This window comes from Haemaphysalis longicornis, unplaced genomic scaffold, assembly GCF_048455015.1.
Source record: "Haemaphysalis longicornis isolate Haplotype H1 unplaced genomic scaffold, Haemaphysalis longicornis Haplotype H1 scaffold_1, whole genome shotgun sequence".
NCBI lineage: Eukaryota > Metazoa > Arthropoda > Arachnida > Ixodida > Ixodidae > Haemaphysalis > Haemaphysalis longicornis.
In genome coordinates, this window is record NW_027526203.1 from 105,752,932 (window position 1) to 105,762,746 (window position 9,815).

Here is a 9,815-nt window from a genome sequence, read left to right on the forward strand (position 1 = left end):
TTTTGGGGCGGCGTGGGAGGAGCGCGCCGTCTTGGTTCAGCGTCAATTTGAGTACACTCTTTTTTGGACACACTTATCGATGTTATCATGGTAAAAGTGAGGGAAGTTCTTTAGTGCGTACTGTAAGCAGATTTCACTGGAGAGTTGTAGCAGAGCGGAGACCCGGCAGCGGCCCTGTAGAGGACCGGAGCTACTTCGCGTGCGCATAGACGGAAAAACTTGTGCGCGAGCGCAGGTGTACCGGGTACCGTACCGGAACCGATTCTCCGCTCTGCTCTAGCTTTATAATGTCCTATGTGAAACGGTAAAAAATAGCACAGTAGGAATACTACAAGCAGGAGGTAACTTTGGAAGAAATGGTTGTGAAAATCTTTACAAGCGAAGCGGTATACATTGTCTCCAGTTGCAGGCGACCAGAAATGTTAAGAGCTCAAGCTCGGTGGCTCTTCGATGTAATACTTTAGTTCAACGGTTGACGAAACAATTTAAGGGCAGTTGTCCGCAGAACGCAGGCAGTATATAGATTGCCCGAACAGGTCCAGGAGTATTCAAGCAGTGACAGGATGGTTTTGATGGTTTCATTGATGAGTACAACCGACGGGGATGTTGAGGTGGACACAACGAAGGAGAAACAATGACAGGAATGAAAACATAGCAACCTAGGCACTCCGAAGGTGAAATGCATCAAGACTCAGGGCGAGCAGAATGACATAGAAGGTTCAGCCACGCGATGAGGAGGCATGCCAGCCCTGTGAAGAAGGTAATTAAGGTGCAAACCTACGTGTACAGGAAAATAATTAGGCAGAAAAAAGGATAGCAGTATTCAGTCGAGAAAGACCCAAGAGCCAAAAGCCACAATACGAAGTAGATTGGATCACAGATCGATCCAAGCGCACAAACTCATTAAGCACAAGACGCCGTATGAGAAATGAGATAAAGCGACATGCAAACCATTACCTCGAAGAAATGCTCAAAACATTTTCATCATACTCGAGCGACAGGAGGGCGCATTCTCATGTTGTGTAAGTGATTTTGTAAAGCGCGCGCAGGCTCAAATTCCGCGCTCAAAGAACGCAGGCTCAAAAAACGCAGGCCCAAAAAAACGTCGGCCGAGTAGCTGACTGGTTCAGCGTTCCAGCGTCGTGACGGATGAAGCTATAACAGCCGCGGGAATGCCTGCTGGCAGCTCCAAACACAACGGTCTTAACCTGAAAGACGAGCTTCGTGTTGTTTACTGCATCATCAGAAGGCCGGGACGTCGTCACGTCATCCGTGTTCCTATCTGCAAAGGAATGAAGGCATGCACGCATGACCGCCCTCCCTCGGCGAAACGTCTATGCAATCGGGGCTTGCCGCAGTGACAGTTATTGGCTGCCCGTGGTTGTCAGGGTGCACGCACGCTGTCTTCCGATACAAAGGAGCCACCAGCCCTCCTCCACCACTCTGACAGCCCGGATTAGCGCCGTGGAAGATGTGTTCGACAAGCTGCTCGGCCATCAACGACGCGCCGAGCTGGTGTTACCGTGCGCATAGGAGCAACGCGTCCGTACTGATTGTGAAATTGCTCCTTCAAGTGCGCCCAAGTTTTTTTTTTTAAGTGAGCTCCGACACGTGTCTTTGCAGCGAACCTGAAAGATACCTTTATTCATTTCGGTTACCGAGAGTTTCGCGTAATGGGTGGGAGGAGTGCTCGCCCGAAAAGCAAAAAAAAAGAAGTCAATCCAAGCAAAATTACGATGCCTTGTGTCGGTCCCAGGTCTTGTTTAACTAAAAAAAATGGCTGCAACTTAGCTCAGCTAACCTTGGATATGCGAAGCGAAATTGGAATTGTCTGGTTGAGTCTTGGTTAACCTTTCATGAAGCTGTATTGCCGACCATGGCTCAGCCGTTCGGTCCCGTGCAACACTCACAGGTGGAGGCGTTCGCCGGGGCGAACGCGTCGTTCCTTTTCGCCGGGCGCGAGACGAGTCACGTAGCCCGAGAAGACCCAGCGGCGCATGCGTCGGAGGCTGCGGGGGTGGTCGGCTGACGATCAGCTGATCGGCCGCTACCGCGGCGGCGGCCGCCGCTCGTATGAGCAGGACGACTGAAAACGAGGCCTTGTCCGCAGCGCCGAAAGCGGACCCGGCGAATCACGTGATGCGCTTTGAGGGCTGTGTCTCCGGTCAAAATGTCAACTAACTTCGCGCATCCTCCGCGAAACCGCTGGACGAAAGTAGTAAAGCTTTGCTTTAAAACTTCATATCAGGGTTTTATGCTCTTTTAAGCGTGCCGTGAAGGACTACAAAAATACTAGAAACCATCTGGAGATGTTTAAAGCGAAGCGATATTCGCCCCGAGCACGAACACAGTCGGCCCCTGGCGGCGGCGGGACGAACCGCTCCTACACTCTTAATCTGGATCCATGTAAGTTCCAGTTAAACGGGGCGATCCACATATTTTTATCTGGATCTAAACGAAGAATAACTGGAACGAGAGATATAAGTGGATCTTATCTGGAACTGTGCATTTGTTTTCTTTAGGTTTGTGGTTATTATGTGGAACCGAATGAATGAGGGGATGCGCTATCGGGCGTTCCAGTTACTGTTCCACTTATGTCCCAGTAAAAATTTTGGACAGTGCTTTTGTATATTTTTTGCTCGTGTCTTGTTCCACATAACTTGTGCGCTGCAGTGAAGTATGCACTGAATCGTGCATTAACTGGAACAATGAACCACATATATATTTGACGCGCTTTGGCGCACAAGCGCACACACAAGCACTTGCACGCACACAGACATAGATACAGACACGAACGCACACCCGCGCACCCGAACATACACACACACATGCATGCAGTCACACACGCACACACGCACGCACCACATAAAATTTAATAAACTTCGTCGATATCTATGGCACTGTCTTAGAGGAGTTTACTTATATAAGACGGCTAAGACGTATTTTTAGTGACATTATTTGACAGAAAAAAATATGTCCACTGCTATAACAACACCGTACAAAGCATGAAAGGTGCGAGAAAAGGGTATCTTAGCGAAAATAGAAATTCCACGAACCCCTCTCAGGTTGTCTGCGGCGCTCAAACCGCTTTAGTGAATATCGTCTTTTGCTAATTGCAGACGCGCAGTACGTCTGAAATCACCAATGACTTGAATTTGAGAAGGACCAGATGTCCTCAGGTTCTCCTTCTGCGTTTGGGACAGAGCCGCGGTAGTGCTGAAGAATTCATTGGGCTTTTGTGGATACCTCATGAAGAAATATATATAGTTGTTGAGACTATTGCATGTTCTGCATTTGGTTCACAAAGCGTCGCAGAAACATCGTTTTTTGCTGAATACTCAGCCATCAGCTCGCTGTGTTGTAGTACGTGCACAATTTTAAGTGCTTTACAGGAACGTATAAATGGCTACAATCTGCTGTAAAATAGGTACTTAGTCCACGTTATTTATGCCCTGATGCGGTATATACATAGTGTTGACCGACTGTGCCGCATTTCACACTGCACGCAGCAGAGAGAGAGAGAGAGAGAGAGAGAGAGAGAGAACGCCTTTAATGAAAGCTGAAGAGGTCAGCATGTCACGCATGCAGTTATATATGCTTGGATGTTCGTTAGCATTTTTCGTCTCGTGCATGCTATTAAGGGTGACTCACCTGATCCAAGTCATATGGGACTCACTAATTCATGACGCAAATTCATGAGACTTACTAATTCAAAAGCACCATGTACCGATACAAGGAAGTTTTACAAATTCACAGAAATGACACTAACGACCCGGTTTGCTTCTTCTAGAAATACAGTAGACCCTCGTTAAGACGAACTTGGTTAAAACGAACACTGATTAAGAACCCCAACATCTTTCTCTTGTAACATCCACAATGCAATACACCTCCGCTTAAGACGAATTTCGGATAATACGAATACATTTTTACGGTCACATCGGGTTCGTCTTAACGGGAGTCTGCTGTATATCATTTCTTTGCAGAGATAAAAAAAAATAAGAAACGCATTTTGGTTTATCCAGTCTTCACTGGAAGGCGCTAGCGGTCTACCATGCGAGAGTTTTATTTCTTTGTTTCAGTAGAGAAGCGACATATACCTAAAATAAGCAAACTAGGCCGTTGTGAATATCGGTATGTATTTGTAAAACTATTCATATTGGTGCACGATGGTTTTTAAGTCCGTTGGTCATGACGTAGTAAGTCCGATAGGAATGCTAACAGGTGAGTCCCTTTTAATTTCCACAAGCAAAAACAAAAGCCCCTTTGCAGGGAGCGGTTGATTGGGTGAACGGAACTAAACTTGGACAACTAAATATACCACGTGATACCTGCATTTTTTTGTATGTATTAATGCTGAAATGACATTGTTATTCCTAATTAGGCTGTGCAGTAACGGCAAAAATGCGCAGAGTTAACTTGCTGTTGTTGTGTCTTGTCATAGTAATTGAAGTTCATTGAATGATCCGCCTTCTCCAGCTGCTTCCCCAGTTGCTTTTTTCCTCTAGTATTGGTGTCCAGGAGGGAAAAGGGCTGGGAAACGGGCCGATGTATTATTACTCGCTAATTTGCTGTAAGAAGCTTTATATAACGTGGGTATCTAAGAGCGTCGCAGTATATTTTATTGACTACGGAAAGGCTTGTCAAGAAAAGCAGTAAATGAAGCCACGCCCTTTTGCGTTCATTGTAAACAGTAACGCATAAATTGTCATCCAAAGTTAAGCTCGGATATCGCACGCACTCACGGCCCTCCGCGAGAAACAACTTTAGCCAGTATTTACGCGATAACGCGGCTATTATCTGAGCTTTGTTTCGGCCTCAGTGGGCGTAAACGTCCGCTTAGACGCATATGCCCGTTTTCCGAATCAAATAAAAGCCATCACGTGTGCCGAGTTTGTATGAGCTCTTATGGGGGCGCATCGCCAAAGCCTCCGCGAGAACGAAAGTTTGCCGAAGCCATGAGGAAAAGACCGCCACTCCAGTAGCGCATTCCATGCGCATGCGTCAGCAGCAGCACGGCAGAGCTGTTTTTGCGTTGATTCACGGTACAGTGGGGCTGCAACGGGTACGACGACGACGGATGAAAATTGGTACTGCGTCAACACTTTAAACGACAGCAGCGCTCCCATCTTCCAGGGTTCCCTCCGCTAATTTTACGGTCTTCCGCATGCAGCGCCACCAGTGGCATTCCCAAGCGGGTTTCTCAATTGCTCGCGCGATGCGGCTGATATTTACTAAAGAAATTCTCGGTCACGCTGGCGAGAACCGTTACCGCCGTCCCGTTAGCAGTTTGAATGGGTTGATTGCGGCGTGCAACTGGGAATTTTTTCATATCCCCGGGCTGTATTTCCTGTTCGACGAAGTGGAGTTTTGCCAGGAGGCGCAAAAAAGGTCAGTGCTGCTTATTTATGTCTGGTAACGGTTGTTCTGTGACATCCTTGTTAACTGCGTCCGATAAACATACCGCTTCTCTGCCCGTTGTTCGTGTGTCGTCCATGCTTGTGGTCGCGGCGTGTAACATTTTGTGTTGGAGAAACGTTTGCAGCCGTAATTTACCAAAACTTCTGTGTTCGTGGGTCAGAGTCGGCTGGACATTTCTGACTGCGTACGCTAGCCATTGCTATAAAGAAGTTGCTGGTTTGCGCGTTTCATGATTAGATGTACCCTTACTGTGTGGCTTTGCTTAGTTGTGTATTGACGGTTGCTGTGTATCTCTGCGGTAGAGAATCTTCTCGGGTTAGTCGCTCGCGATAATCGCGCGTGCACACGTGTACAACTTCAAAGCAAGTTTGTCGGAGCGGGAGCGTCCGTCCTTAGATTTATTGGTATTTTTAAAACTGGGGTGGTAATTGCGGCGTTGTGTTAGTCTGCTGAGTAGAATGCATTTACTGTGCTTACCAGACCGGGAGTCTTCGAGCTTGCCCGTTGCGCGCAAGGTAGACGCTATTTCGAGTTGTGTTGATGTGTTTTCAAGGCGTCATCTTACGTTTATCTGTTCCATGATTCCATGTTTCATGCTTATGTTCCATGTTTCTTCCAATTCCTTTGACCAATTGAGATGATCTATTTTAAATAACATTGCCGGAAGTGTACAGAAATGGAAGGGACAGTTGTTGTCTTAGCAGTACCGCAGTAACAAACGTTTCTTTTGTAGACGGGAAGAAATGTGGAAACGCAACACGCAGCGGGTATATAGAAAGTGTGCTGCCGTTTCTATGCTGTTAATATCAGTTGTAACTTGAGACTTCAGGATAATTATTCAATATCCATAATTAGTGCTTGCTACTTCACGAACCGCGTTAGAAATAAGCCACTCTTGCATTTTTATGCCGTCAATGTCGGTGGTAACCCGAGAGTCGAAATAATTTCCGACAACGCTCAGGTGATAAGTTCTTGCATCACTATGTGCACCCAACATTAACCCATTTCTGTGCTTCCTTGAACTTAGAGAATATACTGCGAAAGCAGATTGCTACATTCTGTATTCGATCTGTATAACCTGTCCAGATGGCTGACTGTGAAGACATTTGTCTCTACACTGGTAGCTTGCGACAATTGTTTTCCTTTGTCTGAAGAACAGAAATTAAAACGAATTATTTCCATTCCTTACATGTACCTCCGAAATCATGGCTGTGGCATTCACTGTGGCTGAAGACATCTTCGGCACGCCGAGGCGTCGTCGTGACAAGTGTGGCAGATTATGAATGCATTGTGGAAGTCATAAAGCCACGAAAGAGTGCCTCTTGAGTGTTGCGTATTATACAGAAGTTCACCACTCCGCACGGAGCAATGACAGGTGAGCCTCAAAACGTTCAAATATTTTTATATTTAAAATTGTTTCGCCTGAAAACGTTACCAGGGCTCGTGGCGCAAAATAAATTTTAGCACAACTAATCAGGCATTGTACGAGATCTTGTAGTACTCCCTTCTTAGAGGGAAGCGTAAATTTATGCTTCGATATTTTTATACTGTTTTTATTTTCCAGGAAATAGGGCGGACCGGGACTTAAAACAATGGAACAAGGAATGCATACTGCCATTTTCCTGGTTATTGAAGGCGTGTGTTCACCGTTCTTGAAGGCGTGTGTTCACAAAAAGGAAACACATGAAAGCCGTTGTACGGGATGAAATCATTGCATTCTACAAGTAAGTACGCACTCCCAGTTTTGGAACTTTGATGGTCCCTTTTTAGGTAGTTGCAATATACGTAATGGCTTCGGAACACCATTTAAGTGACAACTTGACCTGTAGGTGAAAACGACAGTAAGAGCTTTTGGGAACACGTTGGCAAAACTTTCCTGGAAATGCACTCCGAGGAGGCCCTGCCAGGAACGCCTGCATCTTAATTTTAGTTGGGTAAGTTGGCATTTTATTTTTGTGGGACTCAATTTATGGTAGTGTTTATTGAAGCTGGCATTTTATTTTTGCGGGACTGAATTTGTGGTAGTTTTCTTTGTAGCAAAATCTTACTGTTAAAAATAAATCGTGAACTCCAATATTGGGAAATACCTTCACATTCAGCCTGTTTCGGTTGCTGCAACATGTGGACAAAAAAAACTATTATTTTGCATTCACGTTTTGCAAACATTTTACTTTCACATTGAGAGTTGCTGCTGTAATAATAAGGCACCACGGCCACGCCCAGTGCGGTTGCTTTCCAGAATTAGAGAACGGCCATTGACAGTCTGTGCTAATATTTTTTGTACATTGTTAGCAGCATTCCCAGAAAAGAAACCAAGAAATCGCTGATATTTCAATCGATTACTGTGCTATAAAAGGGGTATCCTAAGCAACTCACTCATCTAAAGCCATCGTCTAACAAAATTTTCTTCTTCCTTCCTTAAAGGTACATGACGTGGTCCAGTTATTCTCGAAGTCCAGTTATTTTGAGAGAAGAAAATGACAGCGTAAATATTGTCTGCAAGGAACACGTCATGGATTTTCCGCCTGCGTTGTCACATGAAGATGTGGTCATCCTCCTCGCCGTATATTTCATTTTTATCTCCTGAAACTTATGCGACTTTGGAGAGTTCTTGGGACTTTTGCAGAGAGTTCTTGGCCATTTAACAGTGGCCTGGTGTCATTTAAGTTGAAAGCTCTGTTGAAAGACTTGATGTGGTCACTCTACTTGGGGTTTTAAATTATTGTTAGACGTTGAAGCCTATTCGGAAAGACATGTCGTGGTCCAAATGATTGGTAGATGCAAGCGGCATGTCAATTGCAAAAGTGAAGTCGTGCTTTCCTTTGCAATTTTTCATTGGCACAAAGCGCAGGCTGCCTTTGCAGCTACTCTGTTAATGTAGTTAATGGCACTGCACTGTAACGTTTTTATTCAAGTGCAGCTCGAAATTTTTTTCCATGGCAGTGCTGCTGTTGATGGATGCAAACGTGAGAGTAATTGTTTACACAGACGGTTTGGGGCTTTATTAATCAATTTTTGTACTGTATCTTAGCTGACACCTAAGCCCTAGAAGAATGCGAAATATACATATTTGGCTTGAAAAGGTGTTTACTTTGGACTAAGTTGCATTTCTTGCTTGTTAGAGGCAGTGCTTTGGTCACAAGCATACTGTCGTCGTGATAGTAGGGTTTGTATAGCACGCAACTGTGAATTTTACCTGAGATAAATGTTCCGGCTGGAAAAATGCTTCCAAGTTCGCTTGGTAAAATTGATTACGTGTATGTTTCAACGCTACCTGGCTTGGTTATTTGGGATGTCTGAATTGTTCTTGAGGGAATTAATAACGTCTTTAGAGTTAGGCTGCTTGTTAAATTTTAAAATGCGTAACATGCTCCGAGCTATCTGGTTTGTAAAATTTTGTAAGATTCACACTGCGTGCTATGAGCTTTTTTTTTGGTTAAGTTATTTTAAATAGCTACATATTGTCGGGGAAGCAACGCGGCTTCAGTGAAAGGCTTTTTCAGGGCGCGTATATAGTCGGTTTTGGCTACAGTTAGTTTGATATTACAGTTAGCTTGATATTGATATATGTGTTTTAGTTGTGCAATAGTGCCACATGCTTCCGATAAGTTTTTCTGTGCAAATGTTATATTGTTAGTATTGGCTCGGGTGTTCTTTTCCTAAACTCTTGCAGGTCTTGTGATAATCCAACCGTGTATGGCTTGTATTTTTGGCTTTTTCCTACAATTTAATAGCAAACTGCATATTTTGGAACCGGGATGCGTAAACATGGTATGGCAAGCGCTGTGGGTACTTCCGCATTTGCGGTACCTGATTTCATGTGATGAAACAGCATATTTTATGCTCACTGTTGTGTAATGCTTTTTGAGTTAGTGCGAGGGTAGATGTACAAGTCTGTTTGTGACGCGGTTGCGCTTAAAGCCATCTTTATTACCCATGTTTTTTTAGCAAAAAAGAATGGTAAATATTAGCGAAAATAGGAAAATGCCACTTAGATCGTTTTGGCCACTTGATATCGTTTTGGTATTTGATCCTGTACGCTGGTAATTTTCTGCCCTAGTGGAAACAGATATGTCTCCGTATCTCAAATGTACGCAATATTCCAGCGAATAAAATTTGCTTAGTGTTTTGAAAAGCATTGTATCAGTGCTAATAGTTGGTTTGGTATGTATTTTAATGCGAGTCTCTTTTTTTTTACATGCAGCCAAAACCCAGAACAGGATGCGGCGGGTGAAGCCAAAGTCTCTGTGTGCCGCTCCAGGTATCTCAGACCAGCTTTTATATAGAACTGTGCTCCGATAGGCAACTGTTGGGTATTTTCAGCGACCACACTGCTGCGGCGGTTTATGTTTTCCAATTGTTGGTATCACTGTGGGCCATATGTCAAGGCTGCGTTA

General features: G+C 44.6%; 1 long non-coding RNA gene across 2 annotated transcripts; it reads left to right on the top strand.

Annotated features, from left to right (window-relative positions):
* Window positions 1-5,183: 5,183 nt before the first annotated feature.
* On the top strand, window positions 5,184-7,902 carry LOC144165196 (uncharacterized). 2 transcript variants are annotated; one of them, XR_013321404.1, is made up of 5 exons: window positions 5,184-5,388; window positions 6,652-6,793; window positions 6,983-7,142; window positions 7,230-7,352; window positions 7,843-7,902. It is a non-coding gene; the product is annotated as an uncharacterized LOC144165196 (long non-coding RNA). The 2 variants fall into 2 exon arrangements; XR_013321406.1 differs by lacking the exon at window positions 6,652-6,793.
* Window positions 7,903-9,815: the final 1,913 nt, after the last annotated feature.